The 12,314-nt window shown below is 45.9% G+C and overlaps 1 protein-coding gene across 2 annotated transcripts in view; it reads left to right on the top strand.

Annotated features, from left to right (window-relative positions):
- Window positions 1-8,724: 8,724 nt before the first annotated feature.
- TAB2 (TGF-beta activated kinase 1 (MAP3K7) binding protein 2) overlaps window positions 8,725-12,314 on the top strand; it is an 84,849-nt gene continuing 81,259 nt past the window's right edge. Inside the window, exon 1 of one of the 2 annotated variants that reach the window (XM_075554406.1) lies at window positions 8,725-9,084. The gene's annotated coding sequence lies outside the window, so the exon portion shown is untranslated. Of the gene's footprint in view, window positions 9,085-9,733; window positions 9,864-12,314 lie in introns of those variants that run through there. The other variant, XM_075554405.1, reaches the window with a different exon arrangement.

The following is a 12,314-nucleotide window of genomic DNA, read 5'->3' as shown; positions in this document are numbered from 1 at the left end:
AGAAGCTCAGCAAGGAAGCTGAATAACAGAACTAAACACCAAAATGAGGCAACTGGACCTGAAAGGCATTTATAGAGTTCTCCATCCAAATGCAAAAAAAAAAATTTCATATTCTTTTCAAGTGCATATGGCTCGTTTTAAAAAATAGACCACATGCTGGACACAAGTCAAGCCTGAGTAAATTCAAACACTTAGAGATCACTCGGACATCTCTCTCAGTCCACCATGCTACAGAGCTGGAGATCAACAAAGGCAACACCAGAAAAGCCAGGGCAAGCAATTGGAAGGTGAATAATGATCCTCTGTGACAGGAATGGGTACTTGCCCAGATTAGAGAGGAAATTAGGAAGTTTCTAGAAACTAATGAAAGTGAAAATACAACGTACCTAAACCTATAAGTTTTAGAGGAATCTTGATAGTGATTAATGCATATATGAAAAAGGAAGAGAGACTTATGACTGATAAGCCGTCACAAAACCTCCAGCAAGTACAACAGAGTCAACAGAACAACCCCTCCAATGGCAAAAGAAAATACCAATTTTTAATAGAACAGTCTCTATTTCATGTCTACTTTCCTATCGGATCACCCTTTTACCCAAAATGTACTTGTTCCTATTTTGCTACTAAAACCACACTTTTCAATATCATAACGACCTAGTTTCTAGGTCCATATCATCCTCAATAGCTACATGATCTCAAAAATTTGTCTGTCCCTAAAATTTACATACATTCTATGCCCAGGGGTACCTGCTTCTTGGACTTCCCTGTTTCCACCAATTCCTCTGGGCTTGTGTTGTAGATACTTTTCATTCTCTTTTGTCTTGATAATCTCATGGCTTCAAACAGTATCCCTCTGTAGATCATTTCCAATTTATATCTCCAACTTTGTCCTTCATTCTGAACTCTAGGAATACTGTCTACCCGCTGCTTATCTCCATCTGGACATCCCTTAGCATCTCAAACTCAGAAAGATTCGTTTAAAAAATCATCATCTTTCCTTCCACAACTTCTCCTCTCTTTGAGGTATTCTTGTCCTTTAGGCTCAAACCTTCAGAATCTTTGACTCCTACTTCCCTGTCTTTTTAACTTTTCAATATTTGTCTACTATATAAGCCAGAGACTGGTTCCGGAAGGAGTGTGTTATCTAACTACGGTCTGATAGATATAGAAGTCTGCCAGGGGTATTTTAGGAAACATTTTACTTCTCTTAAGATCTCATTTCTTTAATTTATCGAGGGTTCATGAGGGTGGGAGGTGTGGGGAAGGAAGGAAAAAATGAGGAACTGATACCAAGGGCTCAAGTTGAAAGAAAATGTTTTGAAAAGGATAATGGCAACATAAGTACAAATGTGCCTGACATAAGGAATGTGTGAGTTGTTATAAGAGTTGTAAGAGCCCCCAATAAAATGATTTTATATTTAAAAAAATCTCATTTCTTGCAGAACAAAACTCAAAATCATAGACGAGACCAGGCTTACTGTTCAGCTAGAGACTGGTGTGACATCTGGGATTATGGTCCTTACCCTTGAGGTTTGGGACTCAACTCACCCTTGTGGAAGAATAATCAGCTGTTTAAGAGCAAAAGGGTAGCATTTACTCAAGAGCAAAGTCCAGACAGCAACAAAAGAAGGAGGAGATTGCAGTGGGTGGATTGACATAGAAAGCGTATGAATTGTTGAATGTAAGACTGGCGTTGTATTTTGTAACCCTTCACTTAATTCACAATGAAAAATTTTAAAATAAAATCAAAATCTCTCATTTTCCTCTAGTTTCAGAATATGATTTCAGAATATGTTAAGTGGGACAACCACCACCCTCCTATTAGTCTGGGGAATGATGCCAACCCTGAAGGAGGAGAGTTGAGATGGAAGCTGGTCCATGGTGGTATCATTAAGCTTTGGAGTTCTTCAAATCTGGAGTCTAGTCTACTTTCAAATTTAGAGGTATGCTAAATCATCGATTTTATTGTTCGTTGGTAAGCCCAATATCATTGAGTCAACTCTGACTCTTAAGAAATCCTTTAGGACAACGTAGAACTACTCCATAGGGTTTCCAAGACTGTACATCTTTACAGAAGCAGTCAGCCTCATCCTCATCGTTCACCCTAGGAGGGAGCAGCTCATAGGTTTAACCACTGTCCCAACCCTTAACTCACTCCTTTCTTATTGCTTAAACAATTTTAAATTAGGTTTCGTTACATCCTGTTGAAGTATCCTTACCAATAAATCAAACTAAGTCCATTGCTATGGAATTGATTCCAACTTTTTATGGAAGCAACCATATAGGACAGAGTAGAATTCCTCTATAGGGTTTCAAAGCTGTACATTGCTAATGAAAGTAGCCTGTTACATCTTTGTCCCACAGGTGCTTAGGGGTTCAAACCACTCACTTCTAGCAGCTGAGTGCTTAACCTCTGTACCAATAGGGCACCTTCCTAATGTTGTTATGTTCTCTCAGCTCAGTTGTGAATCATAGAAATTCCATATACAACAGAATGAAACACTGCACGGTCCTGTGCCATGGTCACAACGGTTGCTATGGTTAAGCCTATTATTGCAGCCACTATGTCAGTCCATCTTGTTGAAGGTCTTCCGGTATTTAAAAAAAAATTTTTTTTTTTGCTTACCCTCTACTTTACCAAGCGTGCTGTCCTTTTCCAAGGATTGGTCCCTCCTCAGAACACAGTTAAAGTACATGAGACGTCTCACCATCTTCATTTTAAGAGCATCCTAGCTGTATTTCTCCCAATTACAGATTTGTTTTTCTGACAGTCCGTGGTACTTTCAATAATCTTTAAAACCATAATTCAAATTCATTATTTTTTTCTTGATTTAATCTTGCACGGTTCCACAAGCAATGATCAAAGAAGCAGCAATCAAGAAATCAAATGATGTATTGCATTGGGAAAATAATCTGCACAGGACCTTGCTAAAGTATTGAAAAGAGCAAAGGCTTCACTTTGAGGACTAAGGTGCATCTGACCCAAGCCATGGTATTTTCAATGGCCTCATATGTATGTAAAAATTGGAAATTGAATACAGTAGACTGCAGAATAATTGATACATTTGAATTAGGGTATTGGTAAAAAAATATTTAAAATACCATGGACTTCCAGAAGATCAAACAAATCTCTCTTGGAAGAAGTAGAGCTAGAATGCTCCTTTGAAGCAAGAATGGTGAGACTTTATCTCATGTTCTTTGAACATGTTATCAGGACAAGAGTCTCTGGAAAAAGACATCATGTTGGGTAGAAGAGGGTCAGCGAAAAGAGAAAGATCATCAAGGAGATGGATTGACAGTGGCTGTAAGAATGGGTTAAAAAGAAAAAGAATGGGTTCAAACTTAACAATTGTGAGAATGGAGCAGGATCAGGCCATATTTCATTACATACATAGGGTCACTACGGATTAGAAATAAATCGCCAAAATCTAACCATTCTTCTTTGGTCTTCTTATCCATTGTCCAACTTTCACATGTATATGAAGTCACTGAAAACACTATGGCTCGGGTTAAGTACACCTTAGTTCTCAAAGTGACATCTTTGCTCTTCAAAACCTTAAAGAGGTCTTTTGCAGCAAATCCTATGCCCAGTGCAGTATGTCGCTTGATTTCTTACTTTGTTTCCATGAGCATTGGTTGAAGATTCAAGTAAAATGAGTCCCTTGACAACTTACATATTTTCTCCATTTATTGATCCAGTTGTATGAATTTTTTGTTTTCTTTACATTTCTTTACGTTCTTTACAGTAGTCCATACTGAAGGCTGCAGTCTTTGATCTTCAAGCCCTCTTGGCTCTCAGCAAGCAAGCTGTGTTATCTGTGAACTGTAGGCTATTGATAAGCCTTCCTCCAGTCCTGATGCTGTGCTCTCCATAGAACCAGTTTCTCAGATTATTAACTCAATTTAGTGATTGAATTGTATGGTGAAATAATATAATCCTGACACACACCTTTCCTGATTCAAAACCATGCAGTATCCCCCTGTTCTGTTTAAACAACTGCCTTGATCTACTAAGTACATGGTCTGTATGAACACAATGAAATGTTCAGGAATTCCCATTCTTCAAAATGTTAGCCATAGTGTTTCATGGTCCATGCAGTGGAATGCCTTTGTATAGTCAAGAAAACACAAGTAAATGTCATTCTGGTATTCGGCTTTCAGCCACGATCCATTTGACACCAGCATTGATATCACTTGTGCTCTGTCATCTGAATCTGGCTTGAATTCTGGCAGCACTCTGACAATATACTATTGCATCTGTTTTTCCATTATTTTCAGCAAAGTGCTACTTTCATGGACTGGTAATGATGTTGTTTGATAATTTCCACTTTCTCTTCGGTCACTTTTCTTTGAAATAGAAAGATATGTGATCTCTTGCAGTCAGTTGGCCAGGTTAACTGTCTTCCAAATTTCTTGGCAGAGACTAGTGAGTGTACTTCTAGCACAGCATCGGGTTATTGAAACATTTCAACTGGTATTATGTCAATTCCGGGAGCCTGGTTTTTCACTAAAGCCATCTGAGCAGCTTGGATGTCTTCTTTCAATACCATCAGTCCTTAAGCATATGCTACGTAGGGAAATGGGAGGATTCTTTTTGGTATTGTGGACTTTTTGCATTCCTTTCATGTTCTTGTGACGCTTCTTGCTATTGTTCAATATTTGGCCAATGGAATCCTTTAATATTGCAGCTGAAGGTTTAAAGTGTCTTTCTTTCCATTCTTTCAGGTCAATAAATGGTATGTGTATTCTTCCTTTTGGGCTTTTAAAACTCCAGGTGTTTGCACATTACATTACTTTGTCTTCCTGGGCTGCCTTTTGAAATGTTCGGTTCTATTCTTTTACTGCATCCTTTCTCCCACTAGCTTTAGCTGCTCTAAGTTCAAGAGAGTTTCAGAGTCTCTTCTGACATTTACTTTGCTCTTTTCTTTCCTGTCCTTTAAATGACCTTTTGCTTTCTTCAGGTCTGATGTTCTTGATGTCATCCCAGAACTCATCAGCTCTTTGGTCATTAGCATTCAGTCTATCAAATCTGTTCTTGAGATAGTCTATAAATTTAGGTGGGTTATATTCAAAGTCGTACTTTGGCTCTCATGGTTTATTTTTTCTTCAGTTTCAGCCTGAATTTATGTATGAGCACTTGAAGGCCTATCTCAAAGTCAAGCCCTAACCTTGTTTGGACGGATACTGCACTTCTCCAGCCTCTCTCCTTGTATGGTGGATGCAGTCAATGTGGTTCCTGTAGATCTCATCCAGGAAGGTCCATGTGTATGGTCAGAGTATGTTACTAATGGACTATTCTTTAGGAACATCTCATTATCTCGTATTTGAGCTATTAAAGTCCCATTTGTTTTTTCTGCCTTCACACACATTTTCCTAAAGAACTATTTGATCATTTCTTTGTCTCGTTCAGACTATTCATGATTTATTGCCCAAAGCAGTGATCCTGAAACTTTTTAAACAGGGGGCCAGTTCACTGTTACTCAGACACGTTGGAGGGCCAGACTATAGTTTAAAAAAAAGTATGAACAAATTCCTATGCACACTGCACGTATCTTATTTTTAAGTAAAAAACAAAACGGGGCAAAAACACCCAGCAGGCTGGATAAATGTCCTCGGCGGGCCCCATGTGGCCCGCGGGCCGTAGTTTGAGGATGGCTGGCTCAGGGGATCCCAGCAGCTCAGAATCTGTGGTTTTATAGAGCCCTGTCCCGATGGGTTTCTGAGACTGGAACTCTTAAGGGGATTGGAAAGCCACATCTTTCTCCTGCAGAGGAGCTGTGGTTGCCCAATGTGTAACCACTACCCCACCAGAGCTCCTTAGCTTCTGGTAGGCCCAGGCATGAGTTGGCACCTTCACTATCTTCTTCTGTGTCTCCTATCTTTAATAAGGAATATCTTCAATCAAATTAGAACCCATTTAGGACCTCGTGTGAATAGGTAACATCTTCAAAGCCCTTATTTCCAAACAAGGTCACATTTAGAAGTTTAGGGCTTAATCAGATTTTTTTTAAATACAGTATTTTATTTTTTGATATAACACATACAAATCAATAGTTCAATAATATTAAGGCTCATGCATTCATTATCACAATCAACTTTGGGACATTTTCTTCCTTCTTGTGCCCATTGCTGTAGGTGCCCCATCCCCTCTCCTCCCGCCTCTTCCCCAGGTAATTATTAATCTAGTTGCTGTCTTCATATAACCACCCACCCTGACTTTCCCTATTCAGAAAAACATACAACACCAAAACAAACAAACAAACAAAGGGGCCCAGCAGCAATGACCATATAAAACAGAGAAAAAAATCTCAATCCAAAAGGAAGCAGAAAATATTTTTTTTAATCCCAAAATGGATCAAAAGGGAGATCTGTCGGCAAGATGTTACATTGCAGCCTTAGTAACGCTGCTGAAGCCCGCTTTGTGATGTTTTTTGTCTGGTCAGATCTTTTTGATGAACAAAATTCAATCCATAACACCTACCCAGAAATCAACCTCACATCCATCAATTTTGGCCAAAATGCCCTCCATAGCATTTTCCCTTCATTAAAAAATCCTGTTCAAGGTCACATATTTCACTTGTCATATCGCATGCGTTTTGATGGCCAATCGTTGTCTTTTGCAACTTTGAGAGTTGTTTTTGTTTTAAATAATACAGGCCATTATTCTGCAGAATTTTCCTTTCTTTGGGTTTGTCTGATACTTCCTCACAATTAGCTCCAAGTTCAAGTTCCTCAATATTGATGCAAGGAAGAATGGTTATATATACATATTTTCCCACCACCCCCATGACACCCTATGTCTCACACTTGCTCTTTCCCACTTATATTCACATACTAAAGAATAATCTGTGCACATCTCATAAATTCCTAAAAGACAGTATTTTGTATAAATAATTGTACTACTTCCAAAGCAACGATTGGTTCTGTGATTAAGGGATGTTTTGAAGACAAGTGCAATTTACTTACTGGATGGCATTTGTTATCTAAAATCGTTTTATTGAAAACCATTATAGAAAGAATTCCTCCACTAGGACTGCTGAAAAGCCTTCAGGTCCAGCGATCTTAGTACCCATGAATAAATTACAACTGTCAGGTCTTTACATTTTTAATATCCAAATTCACTTTTTAAAGAGCCCAGGTGGAGTTACCAGTAAGGTCCTTGGTAAGTTACTGGGTTACCAGTAAGGTCCGCAGGTTCACAGGGAGCAATTCGGGGACCTCTACTCACCTAGAGGTGACCTAGCGACTGTGCGTCAAGGCTCCTAACCATAAGGTCAGCAGTTCAAAAACCCCAGCTGTTCTGCTGGAGTGAACTGTGACTGTCTCTGAAATGCACAGGGCCAGCTCTACTCTGTCATAGGGAGTCAATACGAATCAGATGGCCGTGAGAGCTTTTAATTTACTGTTACTTTTCTTAATGATCAAAGTGATGGGAGAAAAAATATTTAAATTACGAAAGGAAAGGAGAAGCGCTTGTGGAAGTGATACAAAGCTTGAATGACACTTCCCCAAGATTTCCAGTATTTTTAAAGTTTGAGGGGGAAAAAAGTGGGAAAAGTGCCCTAACCCAAGGGGTTGGGCAGAGCTCCCACTGTAGCTCAAGCGCTCAACCTGCAAATGAAAGAATAAAGAACGGTCCTTTAGGATTTTCTGGGGAGTAAGAAAGAATTGTTTCAAGGAAGAAGTTGGCAGAGATGTGGCTATTTTGGACAGGGATCGAAGAGTGCCGTAGTGTTTTGGATACCACGAAAGCGCTAGTTTTTAAATAAATATTTTACATCGTGAGAAACGTCTGGATGTTAAACCCCCCCCCCGGGGTTGGGGGAGGGGGCGATTAAACAAGTATTTCTGCAAGGAGATAGAAACGTAACATCTCCGCCTCTCCCCCTGCAAAGTTAAAGTGCTTTTGGCTCGGCTTCCCGGACTTCTAGGAACGTGCAACGAAAATGGAAACCAAACCCTCGGAGCCTTTCGACCACTTTCCCCCACTGCGCCCCCGAAAACGCAACGCTCCGCACGCTGCTCGAGCCCAGAGGCTGCGGGAGCCAGGTTCCGGGGCGGCTCACGCGCACCCCCCGGGCGGTTCCGGCGGCCGGGCCGGGTCACCCGGTTCGCGGGCGGCCCGGCTCCAGGGGGGTGTGTCCCCGCCGCCACCCGGCCCCGCCGCGGGCCCACCTGCTCCCCTCCGGGGAGGTCCCGGCGCGGCGGCCGCAGCGCCCCGCGGTCCCGCCGGTCCCCGCCCCGAGCGCGCAGCGAGCCGCAGGGCCCCCTGGGCGCCGCGTGCAGGGCCCCGAGCCGCGGCGCTTTTCGCGGTCACGCACGCACGCACGCCCGCACGGCGGTCCCGCGGGGCGAAGCCGCGGCGCCCGGCGCGGCTGGGCGAGCTGTCCCCGCAGGCGCGCGGCCCCTCGGCGTGGGCCCGGCGGCGGCCCGCCGCGTCCCCCCTGCAGCCCGGCCAGCGGGCGTGGAGCCTGGGCGAGCGCCGGGGGAGGGGTGCGGGGCGGAGAGAGCGCATCCCCGCGCCCCGCCGCCGGCTTGGGGGGAGGCCTCGTCACGGCCGCCGCCTCAGCCGCGGCCGCAGATCTCGCGGTGTTTGCCGGCTGCCGCGCCGCCATATTGTGTGACAGTATTTTGATTCGGACTGGGCTGGCGGAGCCGCGGCGCGAGCGAGCGAGAGCTGGGGGGGTGGGGGGAGGGCAGGCGAGCGCGAGGGGGGTGGGGGCAGAGGCCGGGCGCCGAGGATCGGGGAGCGGCGACGCCACCCGGCCGTCGTGTTTGATCTGCTGCAGCCGCCGGCGGGGCGCCCCAGCCCGGCCCCCTCCCCTCCCCCTCAGCCACGAGCGGCGGCGGCGGCGGCCGGAGAGAGTTGGCGGCGGCGGCCGATCGGAGGGGGCTGAGCGGGGAGGGAGGGACGGCTGAGGTGTCCCCCCTGCCGGGTGGAATCGGAGGCGGCGGCGGCGCTGGCGGCGGCCGTGGTGGCGGAGGCGGCAGCGGCGACGGTGGAGACGGCTGCCCTAGAGGGAGAGGCGGCGGCGGCGGCGGCCGAGGAGGAGGAGGAGGAGGAGGGGGAAGCGGCGGCGAAGGGTAAGCGGACAGCGCTGCCGGGCCTCGGCGGGCTCCCCAGACTCGGATCTCCCCTCGGCTCCCCGCACCCGCCCTGCGTCAGGAAGGGACGCCGCCGACTCGCGAGGCCCTTGCGGGGCGCCCGCGCCCGTCTCGCTCTCACTCCAGCGCCCTCCACCTCTTTCCTTCCCCCTGCGGCGAGGCAGAGAGGGGGCGCCCCGGGTCCTCAAAACCGGGTGGGGGTGGGGAGCACCGGGCCGGGCCTGGGCTCCGGGGAGCGAGTGTGGAGGGGGAGGGGGAGGTCCATTGGAGGCGAGCGCCGGGAGGGCCCCGCGTGGGGGAGGGTGCCCGGGGTGGAGTGGGCCCCCGCCGGCACCCATGCCCCTGACCCGCCCCTTAGGCATGTGTGAGCTGGCGGTGGGCGCAGGAAAACCGCGCCGGGGTGCCGAGGTCCGCACTCCGAGGCGGCCTCGGAGGCGGGAGTGCTTGGTGGGGCGACACCGAAGGAGGTTACGTGGTGGGTGCGGTGGGAGGGCACCAGTCCCTTTCCAGTCTCGTTCTGCAGCTTACTTTGAAGTGGGGAGCAAACCCCTCCCCCCCCCCCGCTGACCGTGGCCCCTAGATTTCTCCGGGTGATTCTAGTTTTCCGGTCTGAGCAGCTTCCAACCGGATTGCGGTCCGGCCGGGAGGCCGAAGGGCGTGCTGGCGGTGCTGAGCAGGTGACAGGTGGATGGATCTTCCTGTTGCTGATGCTGTGGGATTGTGCGGGCAGGGCTGGATGCCAGGGCGCCCGTGACCAGGCGAGTTCGTGTTTATGTGCTTGGTCCCCTTTCATTCAGGCCATATATAGTCTATTTGAGATGTTAGGTCTCCATTCTCGAAGTCAACTTAATTGTTGCGTAGAAATTCTTCAAATGTTTCTGATAAGAGGGGTTTCCAGGAGAGTGGAGGGAATTTGCAGCTTGGAGGTTTGCGTTTTTCTTTTATTTTTAAAAGTAGTTCATGAAATTCAGTGCCCCCAGTGCATAGCTTCTTTCCAGTGTCTTTTTATTCATTGGAAAGTTCCTGAACATTAAGGTCGTGTTCAAGGTAACAGGAAGGCAGTGTCGCTTTGGATCCATTTTGTCTGTTTTAGGTAAATTTGGGAAGTGTCAGGGTTAGGGCGAAAGATTGACATTTTATAAGAGGCGTTCCTCTCTGCTCCAGCTCATGCCAAAGAATATGTTGCTCATTATGCAGTTTCAGATTTGGCTGGGCACTTTGGTGGGCATAGAATAAAATTTTTCAGTTTTTACACTATTCACTCCTCTCTTCTCACAGTAGCAGAGCATTAACACTTAAGAACGGAAAATACCTTTATGTCGTTTGTAGCTGTGCAATCGTGATTTTAATCCTGGGTGGCTGGAAGCCTCATTTTGAGACCATTGCATTTTCTATGAAAGAGAAACTTACTTTTCCCTCCAAAAATCTCGTTGCATGATATTTAAAAGTGCTTGAGGTTGAGCATTTTTAACCAGAAACTCTTGGAAGAACCTTCAAGTACATTAGGACCAAGTTACTGTCAAAAGGCTCCTGCATCCTCTACAAAGTACCCGTGCACTGAGTATGAAGAATGAGATGAGCAGTGTGCTAACAGGAAGTAGAATAAAAATGCCAGTGATTCAGAACGACTTTTTCATGCGTGTGCACGCGACACACCCACCTTACATCTAATCAGTGTCTAGTACAGGGTGCTTGAATTTTAAATCTTTAAAAGTAACAAACTGCAAGTTGACTGTGCTAGTTAGATTAGTAAGTCACCCAAAGAATAAGACACCGTTAGGTCCTTTTTCTTCAGGATGCAGGGGTAACTTTCCTGAGTGTAAAAAGCACCCATGCACTTGGTAACTCATTACAAAGTAGGTCAATTATCAGCTTGTCAGCTGAGAAAGAAATCTCCCCATAAATCCATCCCATTTGACTGAGAGAGCACCTATGTTGGAAAGAAAGGCTCCTGTCAGCTGTGGGTTACTATAATAAGGTCTCTGTGCCAGGCTGACAGCCAATGAAACGAGTGGGTTTGAAACCTGCTTGGGAGGCGTCGGTACCACTCATCCCGGACTGGTCAGGGTTGAGTGTGTGGTCTCAGTGTTAGGACTGCGTTACACCCTGGTAAACTTCTTCCTTAGCCTGAGACTTGATAGGAGTAAAACTTCCTTCTGTGGCCCTGCCATAATCTGAACTCTGTATGAACACAGTTCATACTCATGAACACATCACATTTGTAGTATTAGAGGTGTGTTACTCCAAGAGTTATATGCCCCTAAAGCCCTTCAGGAATGGCGAAAATGTTCTACAGCAGCATATAGTTATATAAACAAATCAAGACGAAGTGGGTTCTTCCCACCCCCCCTTTTTTTTAACGATCATTAATGTGCTTTAGCAGGGAATTTTTTGCCTGGTTATTATAGATGCTTTGAGAAAAGGCTCTTGATGATTCTCTATAATCTATAGAGTTCGTAAACTCTAACTCCTCCACCTGGCCTGTTTCCCATGACCCACTTAAGTCATTTTTATTTGATCATGTAAGATTGGGACTCTCCAAAGGAGAAGGGTTGTGAGGTAGTTGTGAAGATTGGGCACAATACTGGAAGGAGAAATGGTGATGGGGGTGAGGTTAGGGCTGTGGAGATGGAGGAGGCGGGGCTATCTCTGCAGGAAGGAATCACTGGAAGCTTGACAGGAATCTTGATAGGTGCTGGCAGTCTTCCCTATGTCAGTTTGCTTACAACGCTCTGCCTAGGGAGCTCGGGTGGTGTAGTGGTTATGCCCTGGCCTGCTAACCCAAGGTCAGCAGCTCAAAGCCACCAGCATGCTCCTCCTCAGGAGAACGAGGAGGCCTTCTACTCCGGTGCAGAGTTACAGTCATGGAAACCCATGGGGGCAGTTCTCCCCTGTCCTGAAGGCTTGCTATGAGTCAGGATCCACTCTGATGGCAGTGAGGGGTTTTTTTCCTCGTGGTTTTGTCGAATGGTAAGGATTTAGAGTTGGCGAAATTATATGGAATTCAAATTTCCAGTGTGTTCAGATTTACTTGCTTCTGGCTGTTAATTCACACATTTTTGACATTTCTTTTGTTATCGTTCTGAAAGCCGAAATGCAGAGTATGCACTTGAAGGGGTTTCCAGGTGCCGAACTCTTCCAGTTCTCGGTAGCTCCTCTCCAGCATTGACTGTGATGGCAGGGATGGAAGCATTGGAGATTAAGAATGT

The sequence above is a fragment of the Tenrec ecaudatus genome, chromosome 7 (assembly GCF_050624435.1).
Source record: "Tenrec ecaudatus isolate mTenEca1 chromosome 7, mTenEca1.hap1, whole genome shotgun sequence".
Lineage (NCBI taxonomy): Eukaryota > Metazoa > Chordata > Mammalia > Afrosoricida > Tenrecidae > Tenrec > Tenrec ecaudatus.
This window is presented reverse-complemented; position numbering and strand designations above follow the sequence as displayed.